Source organism: Piliocolobus tephrosceles, chromosome 7, assembly GCF_002776525.5.
Source record: "Piliocolobus tephrosceles isolate RC106 chromosome 7, ASM277652v3, whole genome shotgun sequence".
Classification (NCBI taxonomy): Eukaryota; Metazoa; Chordata; class Mammalia; order Primates; family Cercopithecidae; genus Piliocolobus; species Piliocolobus tephrosceles.
In genome coordinates, this window is record NC_045440.1 from 120,014,061 (window position 1) to 120,032,250 (window position 18,190).

Below are 18,190 nucleotides of genomic sequence, written 5' to 3' on the forward strand. Positions count from 1 at the left end.
GAATAGAATAGAATAGAATAGAATAGAATAGAATAGAATAGAATAGAATAGAATGGAATGGAACAGAACGGAATGGAACAGGCTAGAGTGCATTACACTAGTAGAGTTAATATAGTTTTGTAAAACATCGTAAAACCATGCATACATGTGCATGCACACACACACAGACAATCTGGCTTTTTATTTAAATGTATGTTTACTGGTTGCAGGCCAAAATCCCACTATCCTAGCATGCCCGTTACCCTAGTGTGCCTTCCCAAACTGAAAGACTGAAAAACTTAAACTGGTATTTCCCATCATCTCTTGCAGTTAAAATTCAAATAGGATTTAGGTTGGCCAAACATAAACAATTGCATGAGATTCAGAAAGTGTGACGAAGGTAAAAGTCTCTACTTGGGTCCGTCCAGTGCTGCTGTTGACCGGCTGGTTCACAGGGGCCCTGGGTTTTCCTGCAGTAACAGTGGCAGAGGTCCCAGTGTCCAGTTGCTGATTTCATGGTAGAGTAGGGGGTCTGTGTTCTGAGAAAGTGGACCTGGCAGCTGCAGCACTCTTCTGGAGGCAATGGCTGCCATGGCCTTCTCCCCAGCCATGGATCACGGTGGGGACGTTGTATTCCTGGATGTACCATTTGCCATGTCTGCTTCCTGATTTTCCTGCTTCAGGATTGTGGCAGTGGCGGCAGCTCCCCAAGTGGGCTGACGCTGTGGCGCTGTTCTGGAAGTCACTCTGGAATACCCAGCCCACTCCTCCAGCCTTCCCAGGATTTTATGAGTGCCTAACTCTCTTCCTGATTAAAAATGCTAGAGTTGTTTCTGTTGGCTGCAACTAAACCCTGTTGGGTAATTGAAAAACAGATATGGAGGGTCATCAAATGATGCACCCAAGTCTCCTCTCTAAATTAGAGTCGAATTAATGGCAAGGCTGGAACTGAAACCCTGTTCTTTGAACACTGAGTCCTCGGTGAGGTTTGGGGTCCCCTCAGCTGCATTTGTGCAGGAATGGAAAAAGAGGATGATATTAAACCTAAGGAAGGGGCTTAGGTTTCAGATGAAGTTTGTGCTCAAATCTCACTCTCAAGGTCCCCCTCTCCTCCAGAGTTACTGACTAAGGAAGCAATCACAGAAGGAACAAACACCAAATAATAAGAAAAACATTATCATTTTACAAGCAGCACAAGCCCCTGGCACTCCCATGATGCAGACGACCTACATGATCTGCAGAGGTGCATGGACTTGGCCTTTCTCCCACTCGAACAGAGATGGTAAGATCTGAACAGCAGACCCCACGCTTCTGACGCAAGCAGTCAAATAGGTGAGGCTGACCAACCTGTAATAGGGACCGTCAGGGATGGTTGCTGCACTGGAGGCAGAGGACTTAAAGTAGGAGACTTAGGAAGCAGGCAGAGAGAGGACAGGGACTAGGTTCCATCAAGGCTTCAGCCTCTGTCTACCCAGATTGGAGGCACTTTCTCTTGTATTGGGATGAAGCTAAGAAATGGAGGGTGAGAGGCTGAGCACAGTGGCCCATGCCTGTAATTCCAGCACTTTGGGAAGCCGAAGCAGGAGGATCACCTGAGGTCAGGAGTTCTAGATCAGCCTGGCCAATATGGTGAAACCCTGTCTCTACTAAAAATACAAAAAAATTAGCCGGGCTTAATGGTGGGCCCCTGTAATCCCAGCTACTCAGGAGGCCGAGGCAGGAGAATTGCTTCAACCCAGGAGGCAGAGGTCGCATTGAGCCAAGATCCCACCATTGTACTCCAGCCTGGACAACAAAAGTTAAACTCTGAAGAAACAAAGAGAGAGAGAGAAAGAAAGAAAGAGAGAGAGAGAAAGAGAGAGGAAAGGAGGGGAAGGAAGGAAGGAAGGGACGGAGGGAGGGAGAGAGGGAGGGAGGGAGGCAGGGAGGGAGAGAGGGAAGGGCGAGATCAACAGAAAGGATGGAAAATTCTTCAACTCCATTAGGCAGAGGTGAGAATACAGAAAGAAGATCCTGAACATTCCCCTCCTGCTACAGAAAGCTGACCTGAGGCAGAACTGAGGGTCCTAGAGTCTAGGGTGTCTGGACAATCAGGAAAACATGAGGGGACCATGTCTTAGAAGAATTAGGAAAGAATTCGAGGAAAGAAAGGCCAACAGAAAGATGGAAGACGTTAGAGAGATCTTATGCCCTCTTTCATTCTTTTCTCAAAAGTCTTTTTTAATTTTGAGGGTTTTTTTTTTTTTGGGAGGCCAAGGTTTTTTTTTTTTTTGAGATGGATCTCACTCTGTCGCCCAGGCTGGACTACAGCGGCACGATCTCCACTCACTGCATCCACTGTCTCCCAGGTTCAAGCTATTCTCTTGCCTCAGCCTCCCCAGTACTGGGAACACAAGTGTGCACCACCACATCCAGCTAATTTTTTTTGTATTTTTAGTAGAGATGAGGTTTCACCATCTTGACAAGTCTGGCCTCAAACTCCTGACCTCAGGTGATCCACCCACCTTGGCCTCCCAAAGTGCTGGATTACAGCTGTTAGCCACTGCGCCCGGCCCAAAATTTAGAGATCTTATATGAACTTAGCTGTAATTGCTCATAAAAGCATAGGTAACCGTCTCCTGTAGATTGAGGCTGAAGGAGGCAAAACTCTCTCACCTCTTACCGGGCCAGCATAGCTCCATTCCCTTCTAAGAGAGACTTTTTAATAAGTTGGCATTCATCTTACTCTGGTGAGTTTATTTTATCACAGACTCTCTGAGAAGAAAAAAAAAAAAAAACATTGCAACTTACCACAATAAAGTAAATATCACAAGATAAATGACAATGTTGGAATGGAAACCACTTAGGGACTCAGAACGGTCAGATGCAAACAGTTTCAAGACTATTAGCTGTTAAAGGTTATGCCTTATGTCACCCAAAAGGGTTTTCCCGTAGATTTATAGCACAAACTCATGGAAGATTTATTGCCATCTTAATTTTTCCCCCATTTTAACTTTACGAACAGTCAGCCTGGAATTCCTCCTAAGTCATTTAGAAATGAGGAGCTGCTAGTTTTTAAGAAATGTTTTGTGGCACATTTTCTGCAACTTTAATGTCTTTCTTATGAATTCGATTATGATCAAATCATCTCATGTGCCTCTCCAGATTCACCCTCTGCCCTTTGCCACCCACCCTGTTCTCTGTCCCAGGAAGCTGGCCTTTAAGAGACACAGAACAAAGTCTCTTGCCTTTGGCTTTCAGATGGGTACAGCCACAAGGGGGAATGACCAGAGACTAGCGAAAGGGAAGAGATGGGCTTGGGCTGTTGGTTCCCGCAGATCCTTTCTGCATGCTCCACGGTTGGCTGCAGCCTTGGCAAGGTCTCAGCTTCTGTCAGGCTGCCTTCTCACAATGCTCTCTGCCTCCAAGTTCCAGTAAACACTCCGTCCCAGTGATAGAGTGTACATTTGCTCACAATACTGATTCTCTCTCTCTCAGGGCCCACCCCACTTATTGTGGCTTGGCCATCTGATTTGCTATAGTCCATGGAATGTTAGCGGGCGTGACATCTGTCTCACGGGAGCAAGAAGCTTTAATGTGCTCTTGCATGGTGTGGCTCTGCCCCTGGTGCTTCTGACCTCTATCATGAGAAGAGCATGTCCCGACGTGAGACCACTGTGAGCCTGCGCTCTCAAATGAAAAGGCATGTCGGGCCCAGCCAAGCCCAGCAGAGTCCAGCAGAACCACAGCCAAATTACAGCCCTCATGCAACATGCATGAGAAATGATTTTTGTTATCATAAGCCACTGAAATATCCAGGTTGTTGGTTATGACTGCAAAAGTCAACAGGTGCAGCCGGGCGCGGTGGCTCAGGCCTGTAATCCCAGCACTTTGGGAGGCCGAGGCAGGGAGATCACGAGGTCAGGAGATTGAGACCATCCTGGCTAACACGGTGAAACCCTGTCTCTACTAAAATCACAAAAACTTAGCCGGGTGTCGTGGCAGGCGCCTGTAGTCCCAGCTACTTGGGAGGCTAAGGCAGGAGAATGGCTTGAACCCGGGAGGTGGAGCTTGCAGTGAGCTGAGATCGCGCCACTGCACTCCAGCCTGGCGACAGAGCAAGACTCCGTCTCAAAAAAAAAAAAAAACTAAACAGATGCACTCCCAGTGCCTCTTCAAGACCTAGGGGTACCTCTGACATCTACTGCTACTAGGCACAGAGTTTCGCTATATGCCTTGTGGGTTCTCTACTCCCTTCCCAAACCTTTATGAATGGTTCCTGTATTAAAGACTCTTCAATATATCCAATTCAATTATGTCACCTGCTTCTCGTTGAGACTGTGACTGAAACATGTCATGTTTAGAACAGAGAATATTAGAACAAACCACAAAGAAGTTTAATATAGCGTGATATTGACTGAAGTCTCTTTAATAGCAAACAATAACTAGGAGGAACCGGAAGGCGGGGAGGGAGGAAGCAGAGGGAGACAAACAAAAGGAGAGGAAAGAGAAAGACAAAGAGAGGAAAGAAAGAAAAAGAGGAGGAGGAAGAGAAAAAGGAAGATGTGGAAGTATGGAGTGGGAGAGAAGAAAGTGGTGATTGAGGCCTTACTATGTGCAGACCTTGTGAAAAGAACTTGAAGATAATCTTGACTATCGTAAAAAATAATTGAATTGTTCATTTTTAAATGATTAAAAAGTCTAACTGGGTTGTTGAAAACACAAAAGATCAATGCTTGAGGGGATAGATACCCCGTTTACCCTGATGTGATTATTATGCTTTGCATGTCTCTATCAAAATATCTCTTGGAACCCATAAATATATGCACCTGCTATGTACCCACAAAAATTAAAAATTAAATAAAAGGTGATCTCATTCTATCCTTACAACAACCCTAGGTACTATCAATTATGTGCATTTTGTAAATGAAGAAATAAGATTAAAAGAAGGTGGGGTGTTTTCTCAAGGTCACCCTCAGAAATATCCAGAAAAACTGCTTTACAGCCTCAAGAAAGAGAGAACACAAAGTGGGTGGTAGGAAGGCCTCGTGGTGATAACATCTTCGAGGGCCATGAGGGGTGACAGAGTGATGCTAGTTATTCAAAACTCTTGGACAACATATGCCAGGAAATCTTGCTGGCCAATGGAAATACATCAACAACTACAGCTTGCAAAACACCAACAGGCTCTAAGTAGCTCCAGAGTTCATCTGGCTTCTGTGCTTTTTTAAAAAGAAGTTCCATTAAATGGCCATGATCAGCTTCTCTGATGCTGGGATTATGCACTGTAGTGCAAAATAAAGTCAATTATTGGGCTCTCCTATGAGTGAGGAACTAACACTCAAGTTCCCATTTTCTCTTGGGCTTTATTTCTGTTTCAAGATTGTCAAGCAAAAGTGATCATTACAAAGACGACTCTATCTTGCACTGATTTTTCACACCAGTCACCTGTTGTTCATTCACAGGTCTTGCACGGAGGTCGATCTCTACAAATGCATGCAGATGTGCTATGATTCAATTCTAATGAGCCTTTCAGAGGAAGCCACACACAACTCCACTTTTACCACTTTTACCACTTACCAAAATGATCAACACACATCATTTCTCTTAACTGTTTTATGCAAACTTCATACATATGCTGAAAAGTAAGAAAAATATAACTCAGATTCAGAAAGAGGGGAAGCAAAGTAAAGTTTATTGACTGATTAATAGGTTCAGCTCTCTATCTACAATCTCCTTTGAGAGGAAGATATCACTACTCTCATTTTATCAATGAATAAACAAGATCTCAGAGGCTGAATGTAATACTTGAGTATCAACTTGATTAGATTAAAGGATGCAAAGTATTGTTCCTGGGCGTGTCTGTGAAGGAGTTGCCAAAGGAGATTAACATTTGAGTCAGTGAACTGGGAAAGGCAGACCCACCCTAAATCTGGGTTGTCACAATCTAATCAGCTGCCAGCACATCCAGAGCAGTAGAACGTGGAAAGACTAGACTGGTTAAGTCTTCTGGCCTCCATCTTTCTCCTGTGCTGGATGCTTCCTGCCCTTGAACATCAGACACCATCTTCTTCAGCTTTTGGATTCTTGGACTTACATCAGTGATTTGCCAGGGACCCTTGAGCTTTCGACCACAGAGTGAAGGCTGCACTGTCAGCTTCCCTACTTTTGAGGTTTTGGGGACACAAAACCAGGTTTTGGCTTCCCAGCTCCTCAGCTTGCAGATGGCCTATTGTGGGACTTCACCTTGTGATCATGTGGGTCAATTCTCCTAATAAATTTCCCTTCATATATACATCTATCCTATTAGTTCTGTCCCTCTAGAGAACCCTGACTAATACACTGAGTAAGCCCAGGGTAACATAGCTGCTTCATGGCAGAAGCCAGGTCCTAACGGACTCTTGCAGGCTGTCTTCCTACTGTGCGCTCCTGTTCCAGCACAGACCTGGCATGGGCCCATCATGTTCCAGCCACGCCCAAGGCAAAATTGTTTTAGGGAATGGTGAAGCCCTGAGAATATATGCTAGCTGTCTGTGGTCAACCATGTTGATATTCAAAAGCATGCAAAGCCCTTCTTAGGGAAAGGTTTGTTTATCTCCCTGTTGGCAGCAACCTTGGTTGGACAACTTGATTTTGCCAGAGAAACATGAACAGAAACACGTGGGCTATTTCCAAGTAGAGCCTTTAAAAGCCAGCTCAGAGCTCTTCATGTTCTCTTTTCCTTTCACTACAAGTAACGTGTCATTCAAGGTAGAGGATGTTCCAACAGCCCTGGTCGAGTGAAACCCCCACCATGGATATGAATCGTGAGTGCAAGATAAACCCTTAGACTAGTAGGTCACTGAGATGGGGTCCTCCATCACTGCAGTGTGACCTAGCTGGGGTTCAGGGTTCTGAAGCCCCAAGGGGCACATCCACTGCCCAATGTTTGTATCTTTTTAAATTTATGACAAATACCAGAGTGAGGAAAGAACAAGTTGGGTTTGAATCCTGACCTTGCCCTTTAGAACCTGCAAATGAGCCATCTTGTGCCATCTTTCTGCACCTTCATTTCCCCATCAGTAAAAATAAAAATCATAATGCCTACCACTCTGATATGGTTTGGCTGTGTCCCCACCCAAATCTCATCTTGAATTGCAGCTCCCACGATTCCCATGTGTCATGGGAGGAATCCAGTGAGAGGTAATTGGATCATGGGGGCAGGTCTTTCCTGTGCTGTTCTCATGATAGTGAATAAGTCTCATGAGATCTGATGGATTTATAAAGAGAAGGTCCCCTGCACAAGTTCTCTCTTGCCCTCCGCCATGTAAGAAGTCCCTTTGTTCTTCCTTTATCTTCTGCCATGATTGTGGGACCTCCCCAGCCATACAGAACTCTGAGTCCATTAAGCCTATTTTTTCTTTATAAATTAGTCAGTCCTAGGTATGTCTTTATTAGCAGCATGAGAACAGACGTACTTGAGGTGGAAGGGAAATGAGATGCCGAGGCCCTCACTCTGTTTCTGGTACTCCATAAGCACACCTCAACCTTTCTCTATCTTCTCCCAGTTCTCACCCCCTTTCTCCATTCCCTGTGAGCCCTGTCCCATCCTTAAGGATGTGTGTTCAGGCCACCTCCTGCCTGTCTCCACACTTCTGCACTTTCTCTTCTGTTGCCCTTCTCTCTTCCCAGCACCCGGCTGTCCCCCTGCATGCACACTCAGATCTTCATCTTCCTTCGGATGCTTTCACCTCCTCCTGCCTCCCGCAACTACAACTGCCTCACTTGAGAGCCTCGACCTCCTTCCCTGCATCAGTAATTGTCAGTGAAATGTTGAGCACAGCTGGATTTTTCTAAGCCAATGGTTAATTGCAGGGAGCTGAGGGTGACCCAATGGCAGTTTCAAGTATTTGGAGTGTGAAGTAATGAAGACGCTGGTGAGCAGACCAGCTGAAAATCAGCAAACAGGCCCCCTGAACAGCTTCCAAGGGTTCTGATGAAAGTGGCTGTCTTTCCCCAGCTGGCGAGGCTTGTGCTTGAGCCGGAAGCAGACAAGAGTCAGAGACCACCCCAGGGAGATGTACAGTGGGAAGACTGTGTCCTCAGACCTGCAGAAGGATTTTGATAACTTCTCCAGTTACCATGGCAGCTGGGCTCACAAAGGATTACACAGGAACTAAGCAGCAAAATCTTTAATGAAGTGGTGACCTCAAGAGCCTAGGTCTCCCCTCACCAGCAACAGTGGCCCCTCGATCCTCATCTCTGCTAATGAGGGACTCACCAACACCCCTCACACAGAGGACAGTCTGTACCGCCCCGAAGATGAAGGGGACACCCAAATACATATGTCATGACCTCAGCTCAGGGTTGTGAAAACCGTGAGAACAGTCCATCTGTGCCCCCTACCGTCTCTTTCTTTGCCTGTCCACAAATCCAGACAAGGGATGGGCAGATAAATACTCCAGGAGGCCACTCTGCAGGCCACTCTGTGGTCCCATGGGTTTATCTGCATTGAGGGAAGTTTCTTGAAAAGTCTTCAATTTTGAAAGTGTAGCATTTTAAGTGCTTACTCTATACAGGCATTGGGGACTAAGCAGTGAAAAAAATCTAAGCACCTACACTCAAGGAGTTTATAGTTAAAGTGACTGAAATACAAATAAACTAGCTGTTCTAACAGTGAGAAAAGCTTAGGGTTCTGGGAGTTGGGGAGTGATGAAAAATGCATATCACATGATAGGTGCACAATCAATACTTAAATGAATTTGTTTATTATAAAAATGATCAATAAATTGAATCAACAACACACCAGGCACCTTCCTACCCCAGAATATTTGTGCTTACTATTCTTGTACTTACTATTCTTTTTTTAAAAAAAATTATTTTTTAATTATTTTTTTTAGCCCACCTGAATTCACCAGCACTGTCTGAAACATTTTTCCCACAAATACCCTTGTATGAATTTCCTGCTACTGCTGTAATAAACTACCACAGACTTAGAGGCTTCAAACAACACAAATCTGTTCTGCAGTTCTGGAGTCTGAAATCTAAGATCAAGGCAGCAGCAGGACTGCATTCCTTCTGGAAGTTGCAGGGGAGCATCTGCTTCCTCAACTTTTCCAGCTCCTAGAGTCCTCCTGCATTCCTTAGTTCCTGGCCCCTTCCTTGCCTCACTCCAACCTCTTGCTTCAGTCATCACATCTCTTACTACTGACTCTGACCTTCTTGCCTCCCTCTTACAAGAAAGGGAAGACATTGGGTCCACCAAGAAAATCCAGAATAATCTCCCCATCTCAAATCCTTCATCACATCTCCAAAGTCTCTTTTACCAGGTAAAGTAACATATTCACAGGTCTAGGCATTGGGATGTGGATATATTTGCGGGGGGTCACTATTCAGCTTGCCACGACCCTCAGGATGCCTATCCTTAAATTCTTTCTTTTTTTCTTTTGAGACAGAGTCTCACTCTGTTGCCCAGGCTGGAGTAAAGTGGTGCAATCTTGGCTCACTGCAACCTCCGCCTCCTGAGTTCAAGCAATTCTCCTGCCTCAGCCTCCCAAGTAGCTGGGATTACAGGTGCCTGCCATCATGCCTGGCTAACTTCTTTGTATTTTTAGTAGAGATGGGGTTTCACCATAATGGCCAGGCTGGTTTTGAACTCCTGACCTCAAATGATCCACCCTCCTTGGCCTCCCAAAGTGCTAGGATTATAGGTGTGAGCCACTGCACCCAGCCACTCTTCATCTGTAAGGCATTCTCAGTCAATCTAGCATAAAAGATACACCAGCCATACCCCTGGCACTCCGTCTTCCTTACCCTGCTCAATTTTTCTCCATTTTATTGATTCCCGTCAGAAACACCATGCATCTGCTCATTTATTATTTATTTCCTCCCTCGACTTCACTGGAACGTAAGCTCCAGGAAGGCAAAGAATGTCCTTTGTCCACTCTTACAGCACCAGAGCCCAGAACAGTGCCTGGCACTTAAGTGCTCAATCATATCTGTTAAATAAATGAAAACATTCAGCCCATAGGTGAGATGGCATTGAAGATGAAAACTCAGCCAGGTAAAGGAGTAGTAGAGAAAAAGGGGTGAAGAGGGCCCCAGGTAAAGAGAAAACATGAACAAAACAAGCAGGTGTGGTAAGTTCCAGAAACAGAAAGACGTTTGGTATCAGTCGGTGGTGCTCACTGCTGGTTGCCTGGCCAGAATCCATCCACTTACTCCTCTTCTAATAGAACCCCAATTTTGAGCATATGCCTACCACCCCCATACACACACATCCCACGTCACCCAGCAGAGTCTGCCCCACGCGTTGTTGTTATCACACAGACGCTGGTCCTGTAGGATGTATTTCCTAGGTTCCCATGGCAGCCACTGGTTTGACCCATGGGAGGTGCTGATAAGAGATAGGAGGTAATATGGACTGAACTGTGTCCCCCCCAAATTCACACATTGAGCCCCTACCCCCACTGTGATGTATTTGGAGACAGGACCTTAAAGGATGAATTAAGGTTCAGTGTATAAGGGTGGATAGGACAGGTGTCCTTGTAAGAAGAGAAAGAGACCCCAGAGTCATCTCGCTCCGCACACACACAGAGGAAAGGCCACATGAGGACACAGTGAGCAAGTGGCCGTCGACAAGCCAGGAGGAGAGCCCTCACCAGGAACCAACCCTGCTGACACCCTGATCTTTGACCCATCTCCAGAACTGAGAAAATGAATGTTGTTTATGCCGGCCACTGTGTGGTATTCTGTTAAGGCAGGGCAAGCTGACAAATCCAGCAAGAGAAGGAAAGAGCCAGGATATCCCCCCCCCTTCTTCCTTGACTCTAGCAGCTCTGTCTGGTGGTGGATCCTGCTTTCCTCCCCCCCGCTCTTCCCTCACTCCCCATGAGAGGCCCACATGACTCCTGTTCCTGCCAGGGGACTGAGGCCCAATCTTCAATCTTCCGCCTATGTCCTGACAGCTGTGCCTTGCTGCCTGCTAACCTCTGCGTGGCCACAACTTCCCTTGCTGGCTTCTCAGCCCTTTGTGACCTATGTAACCAATTCCCTTCATTCAATCCCCTCTGTATCAAGAATCCACACTGATTCCTGTGTTCCTTGCTGCACCCTGCCTCACACCTTCTATGAAGCATAAGGTGCCTGAGGGGAAGGCAGCACCAGAGCAGGTTCAAGGGCATGCAGGGGCCAGTTCACCAGACTCCTTGCCCATCTAACTGCAGAGTCGGAATCATACCTAGAGACCAATGAGGAGCCATCCCTGCAGCCTTTTCAGCAGGTGGAGGGACATTTTTAGGGCTCCATGTTAGAAAGATCAAGTCACAATGAGCATCTACCAGCAACGCCTGGAGAATAATTCTTTGCAGCCTATATTTTCCACGTGGTTTCTCTAATGCTGTATGAACACAGCCCAAGACTTTTTTCCCCAAAAGAAATGATAGTGGACAGAGAACAGAGAAACAACAAAGAATAGAAGGTGAGAGCTGGCCTTGCACCTTCCCTAGAGCTAGGCCTTCTGGCTTCTCAATTATGTCTAACTCCTAAATTGTGTCCAAACTGCAATTTGGGGGGACTACTACTGAAGCAACAGTGTCCCCACTCACACCCATTCCCTTTACAAACCCCAGATTCTTGCATTTAAAAGGGAAGAAGGGGCCAGGCATGGTGGCTCACGCCTGTAATTCCAGCACTTTGGGAAGCCAAGGCGGGCAGATCACTTGAGGTCAGGAGTTCAGGACCAGCCTGGCCAACATGGTGAAAACCCATCTCTACTAAAAATACAAAACTTAGCCAGGCATGGTGGTGTGCACCTGTAGTCCCCACTACTTGGGAGGCTGAGGTGGTAGAAATACTTGAACTGGGGAGGCGAAGGTTGCAGTGAATGGAGATAGCACCACCGCACTCCGGCCTGGGTGACAGTGAGCCTTCGTCTCTAAATAAATAAATAAAAGCAAAGAAGAGTAGGGGCTGAGAAAATGCAAACGAGAAACACCCCAGGCAGCACTTTGCATATAGGATTTATCAATTCCAAATAAGGGTGTCATATGGGGAATGCCAGCTGGTAGCTGTAATTCAAAGGGCCAGGAGTTTGGTCTGTACCATTAGTCACATGAAGCTAGCAGAAGCCTAATTGTTCTTTGTCATTCTTCAGCAAAACTTCTCTCTCTCTCCATCTTTTAGTTGGTTTGCTTTTCTCCCTTTTTCCCTTCCTTTTCTTCTTCTTCTTTTTTTTTTTAATATTCTTGGAAACCCTTTTCTGCCAATCACTGTCAGCGGCTACTCAGGCCTGAGCAGAGCAGCAGCAGATGCACAATGAGATGTGCAGACTTGGAAATGAGCTGTGGAGGGTGCGTGGGAGGGAGCATACCTCTCATGAGAAAAAGCAGAGAAAACACTCAATGCAAATACAGCCTTAGACAACTTCTAACCTAATAAGAATCATTCTTCAGGTGCATAGGCGGGCAGAAAACAGAAGTAAACACTTCATCATGCAGAACTGATTTCTTTTAAGTAATAATAGAAATGTAATTCTCCAAGAGAAGGTCGCTGAGATTCATACATATTGCTAATATATTTAAAGCTGAAGAAAAAAAGACAGCAGTCCCCAAACAGCGGCGCAGAAACTCAATGGAAACAGACAATGTCAGAGCTCAAGGTGAGGCCTCCTGTCCCGTGTGGCCAGGAATCATCAGAGATGCTCTTATGACGGGTATCCTTAATTCCCCAGGTCAGAGGGTCTGGCTGGGCCAGTTAAGGGAGGGGAGACAGGTTTTAAGAACACTGGCCTCTTCTACAAAACAGCAAATATTTCCTAGTGCTTGAGAAATGCTATGGATTTCAGAAAAAGGCTCACAAGGAAATTCAGAAGATCTATTTCTCTCCCGGCATCTCTCACTCATCATCAACCTAGATTCGCCTCTGTTCATCGGTGCATGCAATTGATCCTCTGTCATCTTCACAGTCACCTACATAGAACTACTACACAGGGCCTACGGCTGGGAAGCAGTGTGGGGTGGGGTGGACAGGACACCATCAGCCTTCCACTTAGGCTCTTGTGGCTAATCTGGGAACATTAAGGTGACATATGTGGTCCTTGAGATATACTTGCAGGACTAGTTTTATAACCTGTTTCAGCATTTCATCATTTTTTAATACAGTGGAGATGACTGGGATTTCTCTTCAACTCTAAGACGGCCTTGGAATTAACGACTTGATGAAGAAAGTTCCATCCATAAAGCCAGTGTGCCCCAAAGTCCCCCAAGGAACAGATAAATCCTGATTCCTTTGATATTTTATGTGCAAGGTTTCAGTTGGATCTCCTTAGAGTGTATGCTTTGGGGTGGGTGGAAAGTCTTTTCTGAAAAAATACACAACCATTGAATTCCAAGGAAAAGAACATTAAAACATTAAGAACAAAAATGATCCTTTTTTAAGCCTCTAGAACTTTACGACAATTTGTCAGACATCAACTGTGCCTGCATGCTCTCGCCCCGTCTGCCTCTGTCTCTCTCTCTGCTCCAGCCTCTCACTCTCTCTGATATATTCTTCCCTCCCCCCTTCCCCTGGCCAACTCCTGCTCGTCTTCCAAACCTCATCCCTGAGGAGTCCCTTCCTCAGGGAAGTCCCTACCTTTGTTAATACAACCCTCTAGGATACTATCTCACGGCCTCCTACACTCCTCCGTGGTGCCAATCACAATTGCAAATCACGGACGGTTGATGTCATTATTTGTTTAATGGCTGTCTCCCCTCCCTGACTGTGAAAACCATGGGCAGTATGTCAGCCCTAAAAATGTGCCACTCGGGTCTCCTGCTATAGGGAAGATAAGTGAACAAACGGCCCCAGCTGCTCTACTCTGAACCCACCACTGCAATGTGCCCACACCACGCTTCCCAAGGGCTACTCCCAGCCACTGGCTGAGCCCAGAACTGAATGCAGGCCCTTCTGGCCTCTGGGACTCCTCTGACAAGCTGCCTTACATGGAGGGCTCGGTAGTCACCTAACCAAAACCTTCCCAGCATGGGGCTTCAGCCTGAGACCCTTCCTCCCCACCACTCCTTCCTGCCCTGCCTCCTTCACAGGGGCAGACTTGCAAGGCCATTCAATGGCTTGTGCCACTTCCTCTGGCTCCCTTTCCTGAGGATCTATAGGATTTGCACTGTTGCAAGCAGCAGTTTCTGCTTATTCCCCTCTGTTTCCTCAGGGCCTGGCACAAAACAGGTGCTCAATTAAGATGCGTAAAATGCATAAATGTTCGCAGACGTGGGGGAAATCAGTTGAGAGAGGATGGACCAGTCACAGCACACATGACTGAGCCTCTGGGAAACTCCTCCAATGGCATTCCCTACAGAATCAATAACAGTGCCCTAATCCTCAGGGCGTTTGTGTTATATGAATGACCACACCTAAAGGAAACAACTGCAGGCCAGGCACAGTGGCTCACTCCTGTAATCCTAGCACTTTATGAGGCCGAGGTGGACAGGTCACTTGAGGCCAGGAGTTCGAGACCAGACTGGCCAAAATGATGAAACTTTGTCTTTAATGAAACTATGAAAATTAGCTAGATGTGTTGGTGCACGCGTATAATACCAGCTACTCGGGAGGATGAGGCACGAGAATCGCTTGAAATCAGGAGGCAGAGGTTGCAGTGCGTTGAGATCACACCAGTGCACTCCAGCCTGGGAGACAAAGCCAGATTCTGTCAAAAAAAAAAAAGAAAAGAAAAAAGAAAAAAGAAAAGAAAGAAAAAAGAAAACAGCTGTTCTCAACATTGTTAACATCAGCACCAACATAGCTATCTTTTACTGAGCACTTAGTATGTGTTAGGCATTGAACTATACAATTTACAGGCACTCATTTGTCTGATTCGAATAGTTTGAGTTTTCTTGTGTTGACAAAAACAAAAAAACAACAACAACAACAAAAAACAAATCTTTGTGGCTTAAAACGCTCATCTGTAAATCTGAATTCTGTTCTGGAAACCTGTATTGTCCTCCTCATTTTTCAAAGACAGAAGCCTTATTAAGGTATAAATATGGTATTTATACACAATATATACAAGGTATATACTGTTTATACATGGACCCCCATATATATATACTAGGTATAAACATGGACCCCCATATCCGGAGGAGGTGAGGCCCTGGCTGGCTCAGGCCTCACTCCATTCAGGAACACCTATGACATATTTCATATTCGCTGGAGTTGAGATTCAGGGACCTGAGGTCATGTGTATAGATTTGTTCTTGTGCTGAAACTCCCTTCTCTTACTAGTTCTGGCAAATCCAAATCAGTTGGCTTTCCTAGCGCCATGCAAAGCACAACTGCTGACCCACTCTTGTCCCTGATGAGAGCTGGCACTCAGCCCTTTTACAGACGTGACATCTTGTTATTTTCAGTCTTTATCTTATCTCCATGACAGTATCCAGAATTCCTTGCTCTGGGCTTATTGTATCAGCCAGGCATCTAGAAAAGAGTCTGGTTTTATTTCATTCATCCTCTTTTTTGTTTTTAAATCCATGTTTCCTTTTCATAAACATTAAAATCTTCCATCCTTCCGACAATGTTTAGAATCACTGGTTACGCCAAGTGGCCAGGAAAATGTGACTGAGCTCCACTGTTGGTAGTTCACTTTTGGCAAATGCCAAAGTAGGCAAATTACAAAACCAACAGGTTCTCTCTTTTTCTCTCTCTCATTTCCAAAATACAAAATTGAACTATAGTATTAAATAAAGGTATTCAAACTGTACCTAACACTCCCAATCCCCCAACCGTGCCCCCACTGTTGGAGATTCTGATATGCTCTCCTGCTTGGTAACCTCTGCCATGGATGGGGGTGAAGGGCTAAGTCATTTTCCTCCAACACTGGATGGGCTCAGAAACATTGAAAGTGGCAGATGATCCCAACCATCTCAGCAGGAATCCATTTTGGTACCAGGACCCTTCTCCACTGAGACCCAATCTTACTACAGGCCACACATGGGACAGAAGTGACCGGCCCACGAAAGGAAAGAGACAGGCTGCTTCCGCACTGTGCCGCTCGTCTCTGACAGATGCAGCCTCCCGACTCACAGCCCCAAGGCTGCCAAAGTTCTTTCGCCCTGAAGCAGCATCTGGTTTCCTGATTAGAGCCTCTCCTTTGTCAAAACGGGTTCCCTCCCAGCAGGACCTCGAGTCTTTCTAATGCTTCTTAGGTTTAATTGGAGTAGTGGGTCAGAGAAGTCTCAACTGCCCTGGAGAGTAAGGCGGTCCCAGGGAGAAAGGCCTTCAGCCCAATCCTAGGGCTTGTCGCATTGGCCTGAGTCCTACATCCAGCAAGCTGTGATCTGAGTCAATTCCATAACCGTTTCAGTACCTCCGTTTCCCCACCCATAAAACTTAGCTCTGGGACTTGGGAGTCTTAATGAGCATTGGCCTTTCCTGAATAAATTAACCAGGTGCCGGAAACATCTGTGGCTGGAGGCAAATCTACTGTATAAACAGAATATGGTATTCTTATACACACAACCGTAGCTAAAACTCAAATACTAACTAAGCCTGACTTCATCCTAAGTCCTGTGCAGTGGGTATCTGGGGAAAAGCCAACCTCTTCTCCTCTAGTTAGGTTCTGTTTGGAGAACTCACCTACTCCTTTACGTTGCTCTGTTCTACTCAGGACAATGGGGTTTCTGTCAAAAATAAAGGAATCAATAGTTCTTATAGCATCACTTTTCATTTAAATCATATAACAATACTCCAAAAATAAACACCCCCAGGAGAATGTATGCTTCATCCAGACAAAGCCACTATCTGTCTTATTCACCACCATATCCTCAGAGCTCAACACAGTACTGATTCATGCTAAAAATAAATTCATTGAATGAATGAAAGAAATGATAGCTCTAGAAAAAATGTTATATGTTTGCATAGTTGCTTTATAGCAGCTCCTTCCATGCTGTCCTCAATATATGAGTTTATTAGAGCAGAAAACACTGAGCAACTTGGTAATCCAGTGAATTAAGCCTCAGATTGAGCCTTGACAGTCAGTGGCAGAAGTGGAACCAAAAGCTAGGTCTCCAAATACCCAATTCTGTCTTCTCGCCTTAACAACTCACTGCTTCCCTTTATCTGTAGTTAGGGCCAGAAAAGTACAGCCCTGAAAGCCAAATCCAGACCAATACCTGATTAATAAAGTTTTCAGAACACAGCCACACCCATTCATTCACAGACTGTCTATGGCTACCTTTCCACTACAGTGATAGCCTTGAGTAGTTGCCATAGAGAGCATATGGCCCACAAAACTGAAAATATTTACTACCTGGCCCCTTACAGAAAAAAAGTTAGCTGATGCCTGCTCTATATTCTCCTTCCCCTAGAATCCCGTATCAGTCCCAGGAGCTACCTTTAGAAACAAGGGCTCTATAGGCCTGGTGCAGCAGCTGTAATCCCAGCACTTTGGGAGGCTGAGGCGAGTGGATTACGAGGTCAGGAGTTCGAGACCATCCTGACCAACATGGTGAAACCTTATCTCTACTAAAAATACAAAAATTAGTTGGGCGTGGTGGTACACTCCTGTAATCTCAGCTACTGAGGAGGCTGAGGCAGAAGAATCGCTTGAACCCAGGAGGCAGAGGTTGCAGTGAGATGAGATCATGCCAGTGCACTCCAGCCTAGGCGACAGAGCGAGACTCCATCTCAAAAAAAAGCAAAAACAAAAACAAGGGCTCTATGGTTACATTGTTTTGGTCACACAGCCCCCACAATCAGCGACCACTAATGAGTGCTTGCTATTGTGAGATCAAAAAGCTTTACCACATCATCTTATTTAATTCTCCCAATAACCCTATGAGATGTGCATTATTACATGCATACATAATGTGATACTAGAATTGGCCTGAACCGTATGAAATTGTCATTTTTTTTTTTGTCGGTTGAATAGTGGCAATTTCATGTAGATGAAGAGAATACCATTATCTCCATTTTAGAGCTGAGAAAACAGGAGAAAGTGGTGCATTGGCACACAGTTAATAAATGAAAGAATGTTTTTTCTTCTTAAAACTTTACACTCCACTTTATTTATTCAAAGTTTTGCTAATTTTGAAGTAAAAAAACTCAGTCCAATGATGCTTAAGCAAGCCTTTCCCAAAATTTATTTTAGAAAAGTTTTCTGTTTGTCTTTTTATTACCAAGTAGTACCTATGAATATTCCACAAAACTACAGTTCCTTAGTACAGACTTTGGGGTTTCACCGTGTTAGCCAGGATGGTCTCAA

At 45.3% G+C, this 18,190-nt stretch overlaps 1 long non-coding RNA gene across 1 annotated transcript in view; it reads right to left on the reverse strand.

Annotated features, from left to right (window-relative positions):
- LOC111551071 overlaps positions 1-14,579 on the reverse strand; it is a 19,313-nt gene extending 4,734 nt beyond the window's left edge. The window contains exon 1 of the long non-coding RNA XR_002734263.1: positions 14,530-14,579. This is a non-coding gene — a long non-coding RNA (uncharacterized LOC111551071). The remainder of the gene's footprint in view (positions 1-14,529) is intronic.
- Positions 14,580-18,190: the final 3,611 nt, after the last annotated feature.